This window comes from Dendropsophus ebraccatus, chromosome 5, assembly GCF_027789765.1.
Source record: "Dendropsophus ebraccatus isolate aDenEbr1 chromosome 5, aDenEbr1.pat, whole genome shotgun sequence".
NCBI lineage: Eukaryota > Metazoa > Chordata > Amphibia > Anura > Hylidae > Dendropsophus > Dendropsophus ebraccatus.
The window spans coordinates 51671296-51694329 of record NC_091458.1 but is presented as its reverse complement, the minus strand read 5'-3'; the positions used below and the strand labels follow the sequence as shown (position 1 = coordinate 51694329).

The window sequence follows — 23034 nt, the reverse complement described above, 5'->3', positions numbered from 1 at the left end:
CTCTCTCTGAATTCTGTTGTCATTCTAGTTAAAGCTGTATCTAGGTCTTCTGGCTGATCTATGATGCGGCGGGCCCTCAACATTTGGCTGTAAGGTAATGCTCGCATCATCCTTTTTGGATGACAGCTAGTGAAGTGCAATGTATTGTTGCAATCAGTGGGTTTCCTGTATATGTTGGTCGTCAGCCCTTCATCGGTGCATGTGAGAAGTACATCAAGATAATGTATTTGTTTGGTGGAAAATGTCATCGTAAATTTTATGGTGTCATCTAGTCTATTGAGGTGTTGAACAAAGTCATGTAGCGTGTCTTCACTCCCTGTCCAGATGAGGAACACATCATCAATGAAACGCTTCCAAAGCAGGACATCCTGGAATTGGGGCGCTCCATAGATGCCGTGCTCCTCAAGGTATGCCATGACGATGTTTGCGTAGGTGGGCGCGACATTCGCGCCCATCGCCACGCCTCGTTTCTGTAGAAACATTTTACTGTCAAATGAAAAGTAGTTATGTGATAGAACTAAGGTAAGTAGCTGCATCACAAAGTCACATTCCTTATTGTTTAGCTGTAATGAAGGTAAGACTGAAGCAACTGCCGCTAAACCCATGTCTTGTCCTATAGAGGTGTATAGGCTTACAATGTCCAGAGTGACAAGGTATGCTCCTGCTGGAATTGTAATATCCTTAATTTTCTTGAGAAAGTCAGTGGTGTCTCGAAGGTACGATTTGGCTCCCATAGCCAATGGTCGTAGGACCTTGTCTAGGTATATGGAAATGTTGCTCAGTATGGATCCTCTGCCGGACACAATTGGCCTGCCCGGCGGGTTATCCATACTCTTGTGGATTTTGGGAATGAAATAAAGTAATGGCATTTTGGGGAATCGCACAGTCAAGAATTCAGCTACCCTCTCATCGATAATACACTGGTTAAGTGCCTCTTGTACAATCTGGTCTATTTTCCTTTGTATAGTGAATTTAGGGTCACTGGGCAATATTTGATACACATCATGATCATTCAACTGACGGTAAGCTTCTTGCAAATATTTTTCCCGATCCATGACCACGATCGCTCCGCCCTTGTCGGCGGGTTTGATAACCAGATCGTGGTCATGGATCAGGGACTGCAAACATTCAATTTCATCAGACGTTAAATTGGGGTGTAACAATGCATCATCAGGTATTTCCCCACGCAATTTGTCCATATCCTGTTTAACCAACTTTTGGAACGTTTCAATCGGGGCTGGGAGCACCGGAGGAGTAAACTCACTCTCGGTTCTCAGCCCCAGATGTTTCAAGTCCAACATTTTATTCATAGTAGTTACATCAACACTTGGTTTTGACATAGATGACTGACTAAACCACACTGCTAAATTCACCCTCCTGACTAGTCTGGTCAGATCTAAATCTAGTTCAAACCAATTTGGTTTTGAACTGGGGCAAAAGTTAAGTCCCTTGGATAACAGTTTATAATGTCTCTCAGTAAGGGAAAAAGAGGAAATATTTACCACGGTCACTTTTTCCTCGTGGTTGTCCTCGGGGTGCCGCTCCTGCTGTTGGTTCTCGTTTTTCTGTCTTTTCCTTGCTCTTTGACGCCTGATTCCTCCCCGTCGGGTCTTTGGGAATCTTTGGGGGGTTGCTCTAAAAAAACCTCTGGATTCTTGTTGGTAGTGGGAGCTTGTGTAGGATCCCTCCTTTTGTTGTTTTTCTTAACTCCTCCACGTTCCCCTTGATCAGTCCATAGGTATACTCGTCCTGTTTGGTAATCCAAGCAATCTCTATACCATTTGTGTTTCTTGTCCTCCTCCAAATCTGCCCGGAACTTGGACAAGAAAGTTTGTTGTTTGTCTTTAAATTTAGCAAAATCCTCGTTAGTCAAAATCGTTTGTAGGTTACCATTCACAGCAGTAAGCCTAGACCGTGTTGTTTTCAGTTGTTTTTGTAAACAGTCTATATGCAGCATAATAATTTCAAAAGCATATTTGTTAGAAATGTCCTCAAATCTAGTACGAAAATCAAGGTCATCCTGCAACATATGTGGTCTGAGTTTGGATCTCATACCTCGTGGGATACGTTTCTCACGATAATATCTCGCCAGTGTGCTGATATGCAGTTGGAGTATAATTGTTCTCTTAGATAAGTTCTCATAATCACGTTGTACGTCTATTGCTGCAGGTACGTCAAGGTGAGGTGCCTCATCCTCCACCTCTCCTAGAATCCGGTCCACTTCATGACCAAGTGTTGATGTAACTACTATGAATAAAATGTTGGACTTGAAACATCTGGGGCTGAGAACCGAGAGTGAGTTTACTCCTCCGGTGCTCCCAGCCCCGATTGAAACGTTCCAAAAGTTGGTTAAACAGGATATGGACAAATTGCGTGGGGAAATACCTGATGATGCATTGTTACACCCCAATTTAACGTCTGATGAAATTGAATGTTTGCAGTCCCTGATCCATGACCACGATCTGGTTATCAAACCCGCCGACAAGGGCGGAGCGATCGTGGTCATGGATCGGGAAAAATATTTGCAAGAAGCTTACCGTCAGTTGAATGATCATGATGTGTATCAAATATTGCCCAGTGACCCTAAATTCACTATACAAAGGAAAATAGACCAGATTGTACAAGAGGCACTTAACCAGTGTATTATCGATGAGAGGGTAGCTGAATTCTTGACTGTGCGATTCCCCAAAATGCCATTACTTTATTTCATTCCCAAAATCCACAAGAGTATGGATAACCCGCCGGGCAGGCCAATTGTGTCCGGCAGAGGATCCATACTGAGCAACATTTCCATATACCTAGACAAGGTCCTACGACCATTGGCTATGGGAGCCAAATCGTACCTTCGAGACACCACTGACTTTCTCAAGAAAATTAAGGATATTACAATTCCAGCAGGAGCATACCTTGTCACTCTGGACATTGTAAGCCTATACACCTCTATAGGACAAGACATGGGTTTAGCGGCAGTTGCTTCAGTCTTACCTTCATTACAGCTAAACAATAAGGAATGTGACTTTGTGATGCAGCTACTTACCTTAGTTCTATCACATAACTACTTTTCATTTGACAGTAAAATGTTTCTACAGAAACGAGGCGTGGCGATGGGCGCGAATGTCGCGCCCACCTACGCAAACATCGTCATGGCATACCTTGAGGAGCACGGCATCTATGGAGCGCCCCAATTCCAGGATGTCCTGCTTTGGAAGCGTTTCATTGATGATGTGTTCCTCATCTGGACAGGGAGTGAAGACACGCTACATGACTTTGTTCAACACCTCAATAGACTAGATGACACCATAAAATTTACGATGACATTTTCCACCAAACAAATACATTATCTTGATGTACTTCTCACATGCACCGATGAAGGGCTGACGACCAACATATACAGGAAACCCACTGATTGCAACAATACATTGCACTTCACTAGCTGTCATCCAAAAAGGATGATGCGAGCATTACCTTACAGCCAAATGTTGAGGGCCCGCCGCATCATAGATCAGCCAGAAGACCTAGATACAGCTTTAACTAGAATGACAACAGAATTCAGAGAGAGGGGCTATCCAACATCTACATTAGAATACAGCAAGTCACAAGTGCTGCATACACCAAGGGAACAATTGCTAACTACAACAACCAGAAAGGAACAACCACAACAACGTATCCCATTTGTATCCACGTATACTCATTGGTCACCCCAGATAGGTAGAACTATACAAAAACATTGGAAAATATTGAAGGAGTCGTATCCACAAATACAACAAATACAATTACCACCATTACTTTCTTACAGGAGGAATCAGAACCTGAGAGACAGGTTAGTAAAAACAGACATTGCTACAAATAAAGGTAGTGGACAAACATTCATAAGCACACCTAAACAAGGTTGCTATCCATGTGTGGGATGCATTACCTGTAAACAAATGGTTAAAGGCACACACTTTACACATCCATATACCTTAAAAAAGTACAAAATCAAACACTACTTGACATGCAGCAGTGACTACATAATATATGTATTGTGGTGCCCCTGTCAGAAAGTATATGTGGGGGAAACAATCAATGATTTAAGAACCAGGTTCACACAGCACCGATACACAGTGCGGAAACAACGCATGGACCTGCCGGTATCCAAGCACTGTGCTGACATGAGTCACACTGAGAGAGATCTCAAAGTAATGATAGTGGACAGGATCCCACCATTGAAATATGGTGGGAATAGACAAATGCAGTTAAAAAAGTTGGAGTTGGAATGGATCTATAAATTAGAAGCCCTGGGTCCTATGGGGTTAAATGTCGAATACAAAGTGCATAATGATATGTTAAGGTGAAAGACTCTCCTCCACTTGCCTAGCCGTCCCACTTAAAGTAGGGGCAAAGTATATCACATGGTACACACATATACTAACCTTGATTTACTGTCTTTACAGATCCATGATCCACTGGACAGGGTATTCACCACGAAGCACGACCCTGAGATGTCCGTTCTTCTGTTTCATTCCCTATACTTCATCTGGATGTTGGCATACTTTGGGAGGTGTTCACACAATGTGTTTTCTTACCATTTGGCCTGGAGAGGCCAGAGGAGGGCGGAGGCTATGTGCAAAGGATCTGAAGACGTTCTCCTCTCACAGGGATGAAAGCCTGCGATCCGGAGCATGTGAACAGGGTCTTTTGATGTCCAATGCTGACATGAAAACCCAGGAGCCTTGCCTGTGTAACTATGCAAATCTCTTGTAATGTGATCTCCTAGCCGGACATCCAGCAACCTTACTACAGCCCATCTACTTGTGCTATCACAGCGCTGGAGGACAACTCAGACAACATCAAAGTGGTGAATTAACCCTTCCAGAGGTGAATGGACACTATATGCAAAAATGCAAAAATGAACTTTTATGAATTACTGTGATCAGTGAAACTTGTTTCTATATTTCAGGTTTTTTATAGAATATGTCACAATATCACTTTATGCACTGCTGCACTACTCACAAAGGGTTAAACTCCAGCAGGGAGCAACCCATGTGACCTACCTGATGAATGTTTTCAATTAGTAATCACAATTTCACCAATCCTATGTTGTGCTTTGTATATATATATCTGAGTTTTGTACCATGTATTCACGCTTGAAAATGGTGACAGAGAGTCACTGAAACGTTGCGTTTGGAGTGTTGCACTATGAATTGACTGAATAAACACAGCTTATTGAGCTTTTTCACTACACTGGAGTGCTGTGGATTCTCTGCATATATACTCACTACGATCTTTGGTCTGGATCAAGATCCGCTGGCACCACCATTACCACATTAAAGCAGTGCTGCTTCTTCTCTTTTGCTAGATAGATAGATAGATAGATAGATAGATAGATAGATATGAGATAGATAGATAGATATGTCTCATCTCCTATCTATCTATCTCCTATTAACTATCTATCTATCTATCTATAAACTATCTCATTTCTCTCATATCAATATATCTATCTATTTTACCTGCTGTTCTGCCCTGACCCCCCCACATACAGTTGGAGTCAGGTATGGGGTCGGCACCTCCTTGCTCCCCCGGGCACCGCTCTCTCCCGCACAGAAATCCTCCCTGTCACATATATCTGTGTCCCGGGCAGAGCGCCGCACACAGCTGCTTCCAACACTGACAAATGATAATGGGCGCCGAGGATTCCTGCGCGGGACAGAGTGCGGTGCCCAGTGGAGGGAGGATGTGCTGACCTATACCTGACCCCCTGCAGCCACTGTATGTGAGGGAGAGGGGGGCCACAGCTCGCTGTAAGTGCAGCTTCCAGAGCCGTCCGGCAGCAGCAGCGATGAGCACACACTGGAGGGGGAGCTGCTACCTGGAAACAGCCTGTCACATCTCCAGCCTTCTTCCTTACCCCCAGCAGCACTGTTAACAGCGTCCTGAGCCGAGCATCCCACATGGCACCCCCCCCCAGACAGCAGAATAGTTTTACCCAGGCCAGGCAGCGGAGGAAGAGGGACGCGAGGAAGCCTGAGGGGAGCAGAGCAAGCGGCCGCCGGGTCAGGGGAGGAAAATACCACAGATACCGTCCTGGCAAAGTAGAGGTCGGTTAACCGACGCCAGAGTAACGGTATCGGTATTTTTGCGGTATACCGCCCAGCCCTAGTGTAAGTGACAAAGAGATATCTGCTTTACTGCTGGTGCACTGATAACCCCTGACCTCTGCACATAACTCGGCACATTTTTCTACTTGATTGCAGCAGGCGGAGAACAGAGGTCAGCGATTATCAGTGCAGTGAAGCAGAGATCTCTTTGACTTCTGCTTGTTAACCCTTTTTTGTGTTACAGCATGTAAGTAAACATTGGGTCACTTACAGACTGCAGTATATAAGGGGTTAAGCAGAAGGACACATGGCGCTCTTATCTTCTCCCCGGGCCCCCTCATGCACTGGCCCCATAGCAACTGCCTACCCTGTCTCTATGGTAGCTACGCCACTGCCCACAGCTTCTCATAAACTCAGCATACATTGTAAAGCCATACGTTTTTTTCTAGTTATTGCAAGATCTGACCCAAAATTGTGCTGTATATAGAGGTCAGAATGAATCCCTTCATCAACATCCCTCATAAATCTAGTACTTGTCATGTGTGCTATTATCATTTTCAGATAGTTCCCTTCTCGAATTTGGCAGAGAGTTGCATAGTCACACTGCGCCCCTTTGTCATGGTTACAAGCCTAGGTATAAAAAGATCACTACAAAGATCTCTGTCCATTCTAATATTTGTATATATCAATCAGATTACCTTAACCCTTTGAGGACCAAGCCCAAAATGACCCAGTGGACAGCGCCAATTTTCATTTTTGCGTTTTCGTTTTTCCTCCTCCCCTTCTAAGAGCTCTAGCAGTTTCATGTTTCTATCTACAGGGCCATGTAAGGGCTTATTTTTTTAAGGAATAGGTGTACTTTGTAATGACATCTTTCATTCTTCCATAATATGTATGATAAAATCCCAAAATATTATTTATGAAAATATTAATTGGAAAAAAGAATGCAGGTCAGTCGGTCTGAACACAACCATATGCAGGTTTACACAGATTTTCTAAGGTTTTTTTTTTTTTTTTTTTTTTTTTTTTATGAAATCCTTTTTTTTTGCAATTATTATTTAATAAAAGGGCCCTATTGTGACTCTTATAACGGTTTTAGTTTTACTCATATGGGGCTGTATGGGATGTCATTTTTTGCGCCAAGATCTCTACTTTTCATAAATACCATATTTGTGTAGATCGGACATTTTGATCATATATATATATTTTTTTATATATATATAATGTAACAAAAAAAAACGGTAATTCCGGCATTTTTCCCCCTCTTTTTGTTTATGCCGCGCACCTCACAGGATGGCAATTGTTATATTTTAATAGAACGGACAATTATGCACACTACTTTACTTTATGTAGTATGTAGTTATTTATTTTTTTATATAATAGGATAGGTGTATGATTATAACTTTTATTGGGGGAGGGGCTTTGATGTATTTTTAAATACATTTTTACTGTTTTTTTTTTTACACACATTTTAAGCCCCCTTGGGGGACTTTTACATGCAATCTTTAGATTGCAAACACTGGTCATTGCTATGCCATAGTCATGGCATTTATCAGTGTAAAAGGCGCTCTGCTCATTGAGCCTGCCTGTGGCAGACTTAATGAGCAAAGCACTGATCGGACTGCACGGAGGAAGATAAGAGACCTCCAGCGGTCCAACACAGCGTTCTGGACCCCCGCAGTTACTACTCCTGTCACTTACACTTAAATGCCACAATCGGGCCGCACTGCAGCCTGTCATTAACGACGGGGGCCCGGCTACTGAATGCAGCCGGTCCCCACCTGCTATGAAGCGCGCTCCATTCCGGAGTGCGCTTAATAACCCAGGACGTACCTGTACGCCCAGGGTTGTCTGGTGACAGGCGGCCAGGGCGTACAGGTACGTCATAGGTCATCTAGGTGTTAAAGGGGTTATCCGGCGCTACAAAGTCATGGACACTTTTTTCAAAGACATCACCACTCTTGTCTCTAGTTTGTAAGAGTCCATTTACACAGAAAGATTATCTGACTGATTATCTGCCAAAGATTTGAAGCCAAAGCCAGGAATGGATTTGAAACGAGGAGAAATCTCAGTCTTTCCTTTATGACTTTAGTTCCATTGAAGTGAATGGAGCTTAATTGCAAACCACACATGAATTGGAGACAAGAGTGGGGCTGTCTGTGGAAGAAAGTGGCCATGTTTTTGTAGCGCTGGATAACCCCTTTAAAGGGATTATCCAGTGCTACAAAAACATGGCCACTTTCCCCCCACTGTTGTCTCCAGTTTGGGTGGGGTTTTGAAACTCAGTTCCATTGAAGTAAATGGAGCTTAATTGCAGACCACAACTGAACTAGAGACAACGGTAGGGGGAAAAGTGGCCATGTTTTTGTAGCGCTGGATAACCCCTTTAAAGCCACCTTTTTCCAAACTGAATAACTTCAAACTTGATAAATTAGGCTAGGCTCACACTGAGTTTTTGTTTCTATTTAATGTATATGTTAAAAAGGAGGAAAATGAATGCAATATTAGATGGTAAAAACAGATGTTGCCGAATGCCATAGTGCAGAATCTGTTTCAAACACCTTTTTTTTTACATAAACAAAAATGTGGTTGGAAGGTAGAGAGTGGAAGCGTCCCTGGCTCTCATCATTTTAACAATCTCATTGGTCTAACCTGCTTATAGTTTCTTTTTACATCACAGTTACACTTTAAATACTATACACATTCACATGGGAGCTTGTGGATGACGTAGGCATCTGTGTGGTGTACAGGAGAATATACTGAGCCTTTACATTCTACATACATGTTTGATTTGTTTTCATGGTACTAAATGTAACAATGTGTTTATTAGTAGCTGACATTTATTATTTTTAAATCTGTAAAGCGCAGAGATGTGGAAAATAACACCAGACCTAATGTGTTTACAATCCAGCAGAGCAGAAAGAGATGGAAAACCTTTGTTAGGGAAAGATGTAAGTAATTTAGAAAATGTTCTATTGAGTACTCCCCAGTTATTGTTAAATACAGACATCCTTTACACTATAATCTTCTCATGCAAATAACACATAATTGGTTTACGGCAAGAGAATGCCAATCTGCTATCCTCCATTGACACCTAACTCCGACAAAATAATCATCTTCATTTCCCATGTTATGGTTATTGCAGGGCTTGTACCTCGAGAGTTTATATTATGGGGCTGATGAGCAATTACAACATTTCTATTCACTTCATTCCCTTAAGGAAATTACAAGGGTTCTCTAATTTTAAAACATTAGCATTAAATGAATTCATTTGTAGCGATTCTATATTGTCATAATACAATGTTATTACAGGTCAGTCCCTAAGTGCCAGTCTGAGGAATTGCAGCCACGTGCGGTAAGTAGCAGTATATAGTGGGTGTACAGAAAGCATTGCACCCCGGCCATGAAAGGGCCCAAAGGTCACATTGCCTTGAAAAAAAAAAATCACTATGCTATAAATGATACGTGTAGGTTCTCCATCACAATCACACCATTGTACAATAGAAATTATAAATGAAAAGGGATCTCTCATAAATACAGCCCTTGTGTATATTTTAAGACATTCAGACAAAGAATGGGGTTGTTTAGAACCTCTAAGAACCAAAACCGAGAGCTACTGTATTCTGCAAGAGTCACTTCCACGTTACAGATCCCAGCTATTTCCTACCACATTCATATAGAACAGTTGCTGTTTCCAAGCTGTCCACTAGATGGGATGACAGCATAAAAAATGTCATGCTTTTCCAAAATGACGAAAGAAAGGTGATAAATAGAGACGAGTGAGTACAAAGATGCTTGAATGCTCATTGCTCTAGTCAAGAGTTTTACAATGCTCGAGTGCTCAATTCAAGTAATGAACCCCATTAGAGTCAATTGGAGACTCGCAAATTTTTTCAGGGTTCTCCTATTCGGCAAAGGGGAGGGTGTCTGGTGCACCTGAAAGCCCCAGAAAGTGATGGAAATACCATGGCAATTGAACTGGCACAGACAGGGGAGCATGCATGGATGCAGTAAAGACTCACCTATTTAATTTGAATAGAATTTGAAATTGAATTTAAAATCGAAATTTGACATTGGTGGGAGGATGAAATCTAACTGCACTGAATGCTGTGCTTAGACACAATGGTGGACTTGGTAGAGGACAGCGCTGGTGAATGGACGTTTGCAGGGCAGATGAAAGGCGGGAGGCGCACAAATTATCACTCCCGACACTTAGTGGAGCAGTGACGATAAATAACAATACAGTATTCTTATGGAATTTGGTGGTGACGCTCCTAAAAAAGCCTGTTGTGACTTTTTTGTGGGTTGTTTTCCAGAAAGGGATAACACTAGTCAGAAAAGAATAATAATAATAATAATATTTATTTGTTTGTATAGTGCCAAAAGATTCTGCAGAAAAAGATCTGTTTTCAACTTTTTGGTGGCAGTGCATATACTACTGTCAGCGAAAAAGTGTAGCACAGCATACAATGACGTATACTAAGTGAGCACCACTAGACTATCCCACTATGACACTGACACAGATATATACTGTTCCATAGGCTACTGGTATATTGTACAGAATTTTTTTTCTTCAGTCACACTGACAGACTACTAGTCTTGAAAAGGATTTTTGGATAGTTGTGAATAACTGACTGTTACTATATACTACTATACTATTCCATAGCATACCATACCAACTTGGTCACACTGACAGACTACTAATCCTTAACCCCTTGTGATAACTCTGCGATGATCTGTGCTGTAATGCATTATATAGTAAATCAGCTGTCAGTGACACTGACAGCTCATTCAAACAATCAGGTCCCTCAGTGCAGGGGCCTGATCGTTACAAATGATAGTAACCAAGACGCACTGGGCAGCATCTGGGTTGCTATGGTAACACACACCCCGCCTGGCTCCGGGGGGGTTGTAGAGGGAGTCAGCTCGGGGGGCGGTGGGAGAGAGCACTGGGAGAGGAGGTCGCTAATGGAGCCGACTCCAGGGCGGAAGGGTAGCCTGGGTGGAGCACGGCAGTGACAGCGGGAGCAGGCAATTTACCGCAGTCTCCTCCCACTGCCCAATCAGTGGGAGAAAGTGGATCTTCTCATAGACGCTGCCGTGGGAACGCCCGCGGCGTTTATGGGGTTAACTGCACGGAGGGGAGCACGGCTCCTCTCTGGCCAGTGGTGGCGGTAGGGGGCAATGTGCGACAGCCTCCTCCTACCGCCATATCTTAGCTAGGGACAGACGGGGCACTTAGAGAGAGCATGATGTCCAGGGACATCATGATGCAGGATGGCACTGCTTTTCATGAAGCAGTCATTTGGGGGAATGGGATTAAAAGGAACCTTATCGCCTGCATGACTAACCACACTAAGCCTACACTTTCTCTGTCCTTGCTCCAGTAGCCCTTCCTGACAACTAACAGAAAGCAACTGAGGCAAGCATTTTGAGACCTGTTTAGACCCAGGTCACCTGATTCAGCAAGCCAATCACTGCTATGCCGGCAGCCAACATAGCTGCGTTGTAGCAGGATCTTCCAGTCCCTTCTCTGTATGTTTATTTCTTGATTAAAGCCACCAAACATGTGGAGAGGAGCAACAATGTTATTGAGTTCTTTCCAATACTGCAATATTCAAGTGAATAATGATTTTTTTTTTCACTGTGTAACAGATCCCTCTCAGCTTTGATATACAAATTTTTAATGCTACTGCCCCAAATAACCAGTTTACAAAACTACATAGAAAAATTGTGAAAAGTATCATGGCAAAACAATGATATTTCCATGTCCACAACCATATTTTACCCACTGGATTTGCCATAAATGCCTGTTAGATGTGGGTGAACAGTCTGGTAGAGGATAACAGAGGTGGCCAGGAGGGATAAAACAGCCAAGTAGGCAGTTTTGTGCCATTTCTGTAACTCTTAAGTAAAAGAGACCCATGGAGATAGTGTATCGCCATGAGCTACACGGTTTCCATAACTCAGAAATGATCTGAGGTGTAGAACCCCAAGCTATACTATATATGCAACTTCCAATAAAGTCACAAAGCGCTGCGGAATCTGTTGGCGCTATACAAATAAATATTATTATTATTATTGAAGCTAATTGCATAATAGAGCTGGTGAAGCCATGTTATGGTTCCGGACCACCTTCAATAGCTGAAGTATGACAGAAGGACCAGGAAGCCCTTATACTCAGATAGTGTTCCATGAGATATATGGGTTAACAGCATCATTTGCCATTTGTTTGCCGTTTGTGAAACCTGTGCAACCAGCTTAGTAACTATTGTATAAGCGAATGTCTGTGGTTTCATAACCATGTCACTTGCTAAGGGCTCGGCCACACTAGCGTTTTTCTTTGTTTCTAATGGATCCGTCTATGTTAATTAAACGGATGAGCATAAACTGATGAGCAGACTGATGCAAACTGATTGCAAAATGTTCATCTTTTTTTAATGGTCCGTTTGTATTTTGGCTTAAAAAACCTGACTTTTGTACATCAGTTTGCATCCGTTTGCATCAGTCAGCATCCGTTTTTATATTAGTTTATTTTTCTTCTTTGGTTTCTTGCTGCTTCTGCGCATGCTCAGTGCAAAAACGTATGAAAAAAACAGCTCTGAACGGAAATACCTTCCGTTTTAGATCCATCCTCATTGACTACAATGTAAAAAAAAAACGGAAGTGCACTTTCCGTTCGTGATCCGTTTTTTTAAGCGGAAAGAAAAATACTGCAAACACTATTTTTTCTTCCGTTCAAAAAAACGGATCTTGAACGGATTGCATGCAAACGGAACACAATTAGGGCAAACGGAGCACACTAAAATATCATGGGAGTCTATGGGGATTTTAACGGATCCGACAGTTTCCGTTTTGCTTACTCTAAAACGGAAAAGGTAGACGGAATGGTGCCGGATGGTCAAACGCTAATGTGAACGTAGCCTAAGCTTTGCAAACAGTATATTGTCTAATGTTTATTCTCTGGAAAAATGCTTGAAAAACTTAAGGGTGGACATGATTGGACATCTTAAATTCAAGTAATGAATCTGTTCAATATGCTTGATAAACCTGACATACATGAGACAAGTTGTTGCAGGCTACGTTTGTTAAGAAATAGATTGTGTTTTATAGTGAGTTTTTGCTTTTTATATGTCTATGGGAAATGCTCACATTGTTTTTTAGCAGCAATTTATGAAAATTTTGATAACATAGCAGTTGGTTTGTGTAGTTTTGCTAAATCATGTCAAAACTGCATTGGCTCATAAAGTCTTGGGACGTATCAACTAAGTCATCGAGGAGACCTTCTGGGTGCGTAAAATAATGCATAGTGAACATTACATAGTTATATTTTACAATGAATAAGTAAGCACTGCTATTGAATGTGGAGGGTTGGGGAGACCTTAATGTTTTGACTATGTGATGTATATGGAGATATAACACAGGGGGATGGAAAGTATCACTAGGTGATAACAATTTGCTCCTTCAGACAGAACAATACTTCAAATAAAACAAAATATTCCCAATATAAATAGGTCCACAAACAGTCATATATGTTATATTAGTTTGAAATCCTGTATATTTTCAAGGCGTCATTCCTGCCCTGGTAATCCATCTGAAACCAATGCTACATCTGCAAAAGAATTCTATACTATCTATCTATCTATCTATCTATCTACTTTTTTAAAATTTAAATCTTTATTTTAAATTCTATACCAAACATTTAAATACAAATTATCCAAATCTTTCCCTCTATCCTCCATCCCCCATCCTCAATTCATATTCGTAAAGTTTTTCTATAATAATTCTTTTCAAGAGCAAATATCCATAAAGTTCTGTTCCTACCTGAGAAGGGATCCACTGCTGTCCCAGCCAACTTCTTTCTATTATCTTACTCTATCCCCTGTTAGGAAAAGAAAAAAGACAAGGAGATATAATAATAATAATAGTAATTAAAAATAAATAAATAAAAATAAATAAAAATAAACTTAACTACATAGGAAAAAAATAAAATTCCTCCTCTTCCCCCTACAGCTCTCAACCACATCCAAAGCAAGGAAGAGCTCAGAATACATTAATAAAATGAACCGCTTACCACCTCTCATCATCCTGATCATCCTTTTTTACTTTTCCAGTGTTTTTTCAGTTGGGGAGCCCCCCCCCCCCCCCCTCCTTATTATCTATTATTCCCTTTTTGGCTGTACCCTAACTTTCCTTTACATTTCTTTCTACTATTAACTAAGAACATAATACAGCATAAATAGCACATAGATAGCCCAGATAAATGACACAGTATACTGTAGCACCAATATATATTGAATTGTTAGTTTCTTACATGAAGTCTGATTTTGTCTGTCTCTGTGTGTGCCGTGGGATACATTAGCACTATATAAGGGAAGATTATTAATATTATCATACAATTCACAGCTTCTGCATTGTCTACATAAATATTGCCATTCAGTGCCTTTATAATAATGGCATTTAGTGTTCTAGAAAGTAGTGATATATGGTTCTTAAGAAATAGTATACTATACCTAATAGGGACTATACTAATATAAATAGTATAGTCCCTATATAATAGAAATGCTTTTCTGCCATTTCACAAGTACTGGCACATGTGACATCTTGGCATCACATTGCATAGTAATGCTAGGGCACACAGCAACTTTGGTGATAGGTTGTGTGGCCAAGGATTACCATGTGACACAGCTAACGTAAGTGAATGGGATTACGTTGTGACCCGCAAATGGCTACAAACCAGCAGTCTCAACATAAATCCATCTTAGTTCGGTTTCTTGCAACTCTCTGGTCACAGTCTTAGCCTCTTGTGGGTCACAACATGACTCCATTCACCTACCTGCAATGCGATATGGCAGTTTTTGGAGGCACATTGCCATGTAGCTATAGTATTTATATAACAAATACTTAATTTTCATATAGTCCTGTAGCAAAGTACATATGGGTGTGCGGTGTATGGTGACTGGAAATATTCATTTAATCCACAAATTAGCTTAGTCTTTCGGAGATTTCCAGAGGTGAGGCTGAAAGGTGGAGCTTTGTAAATGAGTTCACATGGATGGATTATTAGTCGGCTGCACATACCATTACTTATTTCTGAGTGATTTCATTATGACTCCTAGTTAATCTTATTTGTTCGTTGAGGAGAAACAGCTACCTGTGCCAGTCCCATGCATTGCTTGATGATGTGAAATGGGTAGAGGTGAGAAAAAAGTCTATTCAACTAAATAAATAGCATTTAGCTTATAGCGCTTTATGCGTCACACTCCACATATGCAAGAGGTTTCATGTGTAGTTTTGTTTCTGCCAGGGCTTGGGCAGAGGCATAGCCAAAGTGGGTGGAGAGGTAACAAGAAGGCTGGCTTCATATCATGTTTTTGCATCCTCTTTTTTTCTATCTTTAATAAAAGATTATGGGGCACATGCATAAGCGAAATTTGGGGGGTGCGGGGGGGGCAGTGGCTCCTGGGCCCACACTGGCAGGGGCCCACTGAGGTCTCAGAGGCTTAATGCTGTCTGCAAAAGCTATTTCTTTTGCAGACAGCCTGCAGAGCAATGAGGAAGGACCTGTGGTGACGTCATAAGGGGGCGGGGCTGAGAACTGGAGAGGATTCTTGTGGATGAAGGACCTGTGGTGATGTTATGAGGGGGGCGGGGCTGAGAAGATGCTGGTGCATGAAGGACATGTGATCATTGTCCTCTTATATCTCCTCCTGTAATGTGATTGATAGATAGATAGATAGATAGAGATAGATAGATAGATAGATAGGAGATAGATAGTGGGGGCCCACTCAGACTCACTCGCCCCCCCCTAGGCTGAACCCCTAGCTACGCCCCTGGGCACGTGTATTATAGAAACATAGAAGATTGTCGGCAGAAAAAGACCACTGGGTCCATCTAGTCTGCCCTTGTAGTATTTAATTTCATATTATCCTAGGATAGATATATGTTTATCCCAGGCATGTTTAAATTCTGTTATTGTAGATTTACCAACCACCTCTGCTGGAACTTCATTTCAAGCATCTACTACTCGTTCAGTAAAGTAATATTTTCTCATGTAGCTTCTGATCTTTCCCCCAACTAACCTCTCACTGTGTCCTCTTGTTTTTGAGTTCAGTTTTTTTTTTAATAAAAACACTTCCCTCCAGAACCTTAATTAGTCCTTTAACATACTTAAAGGTTTCGATCATGTGCCCCATTTCCCTTCTTTCCTCCAGACTATACAGATTCAAATCCTTAAGTCTTTCCTGATATGGTTTATGCCTCACACCCTCCACCATTTTTGTTGTCCGTCTTTGGACCTGTTCTATTTTATCAATGTCCTTTCTTAGGTGAGGTCTCCAGAACTGGACACAGTATTCCAGATGTGATGTCACCAGAGCTCTATACAGCGGGATCACAATCTCCCTCTTCCTACTGGTTGTACCTCTAGCTATACAGCCCAGCATACAATTTGCTTTTCCCACAAATTTTACAAATGGAAGCATTGAAATGTATCATTGTTTTTGCACCATTATGTTGGTGTATTTTTTTGCACAGGTTGTAAAAGTTTACACATAATATATGAAGCACTTTGGGATATTTTTGAGCAGTTTATGCCGGCTACACCATTTTAAAATGTTTTTGCTAAGAGAATGTAGATTTATGTTAACTACCTTTGGTGGCTATTCACCTTCAATTAATGACTGCCGAACGATTGTTCAATCAGTCATGTCTTCTGTCTGCCCCCATCCTCCCTACACACAGGAACATTCGGCACAGCTGGGATTTTTACCAGAACAAAGGGGTCGGGCAGTGATTTTCCATCATGTCTAACCCCTATCTCCACCAACATCATCTATTAGTGGTCAGTTGAGAGAGACCCATACACCTTATACTGATGGCCAAATGTGCTGCGAACGAGAGCTGACAAAAGTATAAGGTGTATGGGGATCTGTAGCTGAGAGTTGTGGCGTTTTTCCTCCCATAGACTTCTATCTATCTATCTCTATGCATGTTGGTGTTTAATATGTTGTTTTCACATCACATGACTTAGGCTCCATGCACACAGAGCAAAAGTGGCTGAACATGTTCATTCTTCAGCGCGGGGAGAGGAGGTGGGCAAGCCTACCATAGAATGTCATTATGATAGAGAGGCTGGCTTCCTCATTTTCTGCCAAAATCAGGATCCTGACGGATGCATCTGATGTAGATTGTAAGTCTATGGCAACTGGATTCTACAGGATATGCACCCTATTGCATCCTCCTGTTTGCTGATTGTTTTCTTAATAGAACTTGCAATAGACTTTAAAATACCTTTAAGATACCACCATCGATATTGCATGGTGTTTTTTGGGCAGAAAAAAAAAGAACAAAAAAAAAAAGTAACAGCAGCTTTTGGCAGTTTTTCTGGAATTGTGTTCAATTTAGTATGTATAATTGTAGGCGTTTTTCTGGCGTTTTATCGCCTGCTTTTTTTTTTTCATTATCTGGCTCCGTGCACACAGAGCAAAAGTGGCAAAAAACACCATGCAATATCTGATGGTAGTATCTTAAAGAGGATGTACCACCAGGTACATCCTCTTGAATTTAACACAACGATAGAACAGCGCCGTCATGGGGAAGCCGGCACCGCATCACAGAGGGGAGGGAATTCCCTTCCACTAGGGGCGGACCGTCCAACCTCCAGTGCTTCAGCACGGGCCAGTACCGCTGGATAGAATGGCGCTGTGCACGGGAACCGGGCCGCGGTTCGAAAAACGGACCGTGGCACCAGCTTCCCCATGATGGCACCGATCTATCGGTCTGTTAAATTCAAGAGGATATACCTGGTGGTACATCCTCTTTAAGGCTATGTTCACACTACATATATGTCCGGCCGCGAAAATATACGTGTCATATACGTGTCAAACTCCGTCCGGGGATTTACGTAAGTTGCGGCCGGCTACGTACAGACCGCGAACTTACGCCCGCAGTCTACTTACGCTTCCCTAGCGCCCTACGTAGCGATCTGACAGCGGTCTTTTACTTGGAAATCTTCGCCTAGCCCCGGACACCCCACAGAACCTTTTGGATCGGCAAAGAAAAGTGGAAAAATGAAGAAATCACCACTACGTACGGGACCGCATGTTACGCTACAGGCGTAAGTTATGGCATTTTCGTCCTCAAACAATGGTCTGGTTCATTTTTTACGGTGCCGCGTAAGATCCTGGCGTAAGTTCGTACATAGTGTGAACTATGCAGCCCGTACATCGTATACTTTCTATTGTACGCAAACTACGTAAATCTCCGGCCGCTTATTCACGGAACGCGCTACGTTCCGTGAATAAGACGGAGACTTACGTAGTGTGAACATAGCCTAAAGGTATTTCAAGGTCTATTAAGAAAACAATCAGCAAACAGGAGGTTGCAATGGGGCGGGCGCATATCCCATAGTATCCAGTTGCCATAGACTTACAATCTACATCAGATGCATCCGTCAGGATCCTGATTTTGACAGAAAATGAGGCAGCCTCTCTTTGTCTACCCTGATAAAACAGGCTCTGAAGAAAACTTGTCAAATGGGCTCAAATCATGACATAAGCCCCAATGAAAACAAGTGGGTTTGTTACCAAATTTATTTACAGTAATTCAAAAGCACTTTAATGTATTCCTCTCTACTTACAGCTGATCTGTTCCTATGTCTGATTTATACTAAGACAATATCCCAGGCTCATACCCATTAGTGTCATCTACACAGTATTGAGTACAAAGCAATGTAATGAGAAGGGTTCATATCAGAAAAGATTTATGTAAATCAGTAAGAAGAAGAATGAAAACTCATCTCTATATTTTTTTTCTTTACAAAACTGATCTTCATCCTGACCTCAGGATTGTTTCGAGCCCATAAATCAGTAGGCCAAAGAGGCCCCTCTCACCATAGAGGTTCGCTGCTTGTGCCTGACCTGCAGTGCTCCCGCAGCATTTAGTGTTCCATGCAGCAGTCACTGACAGAAGCAAAGGTGTCACACAGGTCACAGGTCAGGGGAGTAAAGTAATAAAACCAAAGGGTCCCCTAATCTCTCCACTATAGTGTAGCCAGTGCCAAGCGGATTAGGCTTAGAGAATGTACATCTTGGGTACATGCCCATGCCATAGTGATCTATATGTTTATTGCTAATTAATGCCTATCAGAGACATCACTTTCCTCATCCAGAAATAGATTTATAGTTCTAGGGATAGCAAAGAGCTTGTTCTCAGCATCTTTTACATAGAACCCTTTACTTTATATATATATATATATATATATATATACTGTAAACTCTGCCAGACTGATGTTGCAGCTATTCTGCTACGTGTGTTTTCCACCAAGTGGAATGTTTTTTTTGGTGGATTATGAGTTCCTGGTAAATCTGCTATTAAACAACATTATACAATTGGCCTGAGGCCATGTCCACAGTGTATTTTTCATCAATGTTCTTGCATTAATATGGTGAGTAATATGGAACCAGAACCAATTTTAGAATTATCCATAGCAATGTGCTGGCTTTCCTTCATTGACAGGAGGAAAGAAGAATTAGGTGTGGTAAATGCCCAGTCCTTTGTTCCCTTGAGAGATAAGCCACTGTCGGAGGTGTCAGGCTGAACCTTATTTCCCTTTCCTCATTAATAAAAATGGATGTTCAGTGTAGCACTGTATGCAATGCTTTTTCCGTAACTATTATTAGCCACCTGACCATGTTTTGCAGCTGCAAGCAGGCCAGCGGGGCCTGAAGGCCCTAATACTGGATGGGAATACCCTTTTTAGGGTATATTCACACGGGCGGGCTCGCAGCGAGATTCTCGCTGCGAGCCCGACAGGTCCTGGCAGTTCCCATACACTACATACTTGCTGCGGTCTAAACGACCGCAGCGAGTATGTAATTATATCGCCCTTAACCCCTTCTAATCCCGCCGGCTCCCCCGCTGTAAGCAGCATACATTACCTGTCCTTGCTGCACGGGTCCGGCGTCCTGCTCTCCCGTCCGGCCAATCAGTGACTGCAGCTGGGCAACACACTAATTGGCCGGACAGGAGAGCAGGACGCCGGACCCGTGCAGCGAGGACAGGTAAAGTATGCTTACAGCGGGGGAGCCGGGCGGGAGCAGAAGGGGTTAAGGGCGATATAATTAAATACTCGCTGCGGTCGTTTAGACCGCAGCAAGTATGTAGTGTATGGGAACTGCCAGGACCTGCCGGGCTCGCAGCGAGAATCTCGCTGCGAGCCCGCTCGTGTGAATATACCCTTAAAGTTTTCAACTTTTTGTGTACATATGTACTTTTACTGTACATATGTACCATATGTTATTAGTAATTATGCAATTCTGTATGGATGCTATATGAGCCATAAATACAGCTAGTCTGCACATTGACACATATATTGTTGTGACACACGATCCTCATCCTCTAATGACTGTATAACATTAGTTACAAAAACATTTTGGGAGAAGTTATTCCATTGTTCAAGGTCAAGACCTGGAACAAGATTGTATTACTATGCAGTGACGTTATTATCAAGGACAGGGTTGTGATGGAACAAAAGAACACCTGAAGATTTTCTTGCTCAATCACAGGAATTATCTTTCGATCTGTTTGGCCTCAGGCCATGTCCTTGATGACGTTAGAAAGTTTTTCTTGTTTTTTTTTTCTTTTTCTGTTGGCACATAGTATATAAAGATAAACACAAAAAGCTATTACAAATCTGCTTAAAACTTTATGGAGGTGACATAACATATAACTTCATCTGGTTCATAATATCTCGCAGTGGTCTTGATTATTTAGTATGCAACACAAAGGAACCTATGCATACCAGACAGTTTAAAGGGGATGGCAGGGTCTTTTTACCATAATCAGTGCAACCCTTGTACATGAGCAGTGGTTAAGATTGCAGCAAGAGTGGTACTAGTTACATAGTTGTAAGGTTGAAAAAAAGATAACAGCCCATCAAGTTCAATCTATAACACTATTTATAGCGTATGTGTCACCCCCAAACTTTGTGTGCATACCTTATAATAAAAGCTTTCCTGTCCTTTCAGAATAATCTCCCTGTACGTTCGTTTTTCTAAAAAAAAGTATTTTTAGGGTGCGTTCACACCTACAGGATCTGCAGCAGATTTAATGCTGTGTTCAGTTATTTAAATGAAATCTGCTGCAGAAAATCAGCTGCAGATCCTGTAGGTGTGAACGCACCATTAACCCAGAATCCTGTAACTAGTCGTGGTCCTGGGGCTGTACAGTGCTGGGTAATATTCCCAGCACGGCACCTTGCTTGCTTCACATAGATGTGGACGAGAGGCGTGATTACAGCACTGTACAGCCCCAGGACCACCATTAGTTCGGCCACAAAGACCGCCCCCATGCCTAGTTCACCAGGATTTGCATACAGCGTGGGAGTTAATAAAAGTAGGTTTGCAGGTGATTTAGGCAGGGACACTGGCAATATATATATATGGTTGGGCAGGGTCTGCTTTTAGAAAGGCTTGTTAGGTTAATACCGATAAAGCGTAGATGGCCCAAAGAGTTATAAAGCAAAAATCACATGTCAACAGAACACACACAAAAAAAAGAGAGAACTGAAGTATAGGGAAATACATAAAACACATAATCCGCAAGACAGACATAAATAGCAGTAGAGTCTAATGACAACAGAAAAAATACACTTAAAGGGAACCAATCAGCCCAATTGGACTGATATGGTTCCCAGGAGCGCTGCGTAAAGCTCCTGCAGCAGCCGCTGCACATACCGGCCGCGGCCGCAGCAGGAGCTTTATACAGGAGAAAAAAGACAGGCAGAGCGCGGTGACTAGATACGGGCGGGGAGCCGCCCAGATGACTACTTCCCTGCCCGTGTCTGTCACGCGCCCGGAAAATATATTTTTTTTTCTCTGGTATAAAGCTCCTGCTGGTATAAAGCTCCTGCTCCGGCTCATATTCAATGATAAACAGAGTAATTCCAGAGGAATAGGGTCAAAACCCAATAACCCTAAACAGTGAGCTAAAACCATAAAACCTTATGTCACTAGTTCCTAGTTACACCTCATGGCTATGTTAACACAACTTCAAAAAAAGAGAAAATGTGTTTGCTTTTTCTGTTTAAAAAGACGTCTTTTACTGCTGTGATGTCATTGACTTCAATGTAATGCATTGAAGTCAATGGAATGATAGAGATCTAATACAGACAGTATATAAACGTTATCTGCGCAGATGTCAAAAAAATGATGATAACAATTATTTTCGGACATCTTTTGCAAACAGCGGACGTTATTTTCTAGTTGTACACACAGTTTCTTTTTTTTACTGTCCTTTCACCATTTTTCCTGTTAAATTCAATACATTTTTTCGATTAAAGACACACTGAAAGGACGAGTAGTCGTCTAAACTAGAATAATGTACCAACAGCCGTCACTGCACTGACGGGCGGCCAAACAGCGAGACGTCATTTTAACCTCAAACTGACTGACGTCTTTTTAAGCAGTGAGGAAAAGACATTGTGTGAACATAGCCCATGACAGATAAAGCTGCAGGAAGGATAGTAGCAGCCTCACAATGACACAGGAAGTGAAGTCTGGAAAAGGTGGCACAGATATAGCCCTGAATAAAAAAGAAACTTGATTCCGTCAATGCCAGACATGACATAAAGTAGTCAAATAGATACAGGGAACCCCAGACATACCTGACACATGTTTTGCCTGCAAATGGCTTCTAGGGTAAAAGGGGTTATCCAGCGCTACAAAAACATGGCCACTTTTCCCCTACTGTTGTCTCCAGTTTGGGTGGGGTTTTGAAACTCAGTTCCATTGAAGTAAATGGAGCTTAATTACAAACTGCACCTGAACTGGAGACAACGGTAAGGGGAAAAGTGGCCATGTTTTTGTAGCGCTGGATAACCCCTTTAATACCGATATTTCAGCTGATCATTAGTTCCCTTTAGGAGGTCATATTATGGGGATCCCTTAGGTTCCAT

At 42.0% G+C, this 23034-nt stretch overlaps 1 protein-coding gene across 1 annotated transcript in view; it reads right to left on the bottom strand.

Moving 5' to 3' along the window:
• LOC138793555 (protein lifeguard 2-like) overlaps nt 1-15617 on the bottom strand; it is a 53522-nt gene extending 37905 nt beyond the window's left edge. The window contains exons 1-2 of the mRNA XM_069972167.1: nt 15232-15617; nt 13902-13959 (exon numbers count right to left, since the gene is read on the bottom strand). The gene's annotated coding sequence lies outside the window, so the exon portion shown is untranslated. The remainder of the gene's footprint in view (nt 1-13901; nt 13960-15231) is intronic.
• Nucleotides 15618-23034: the final 7417 nt, after the last annotated feature.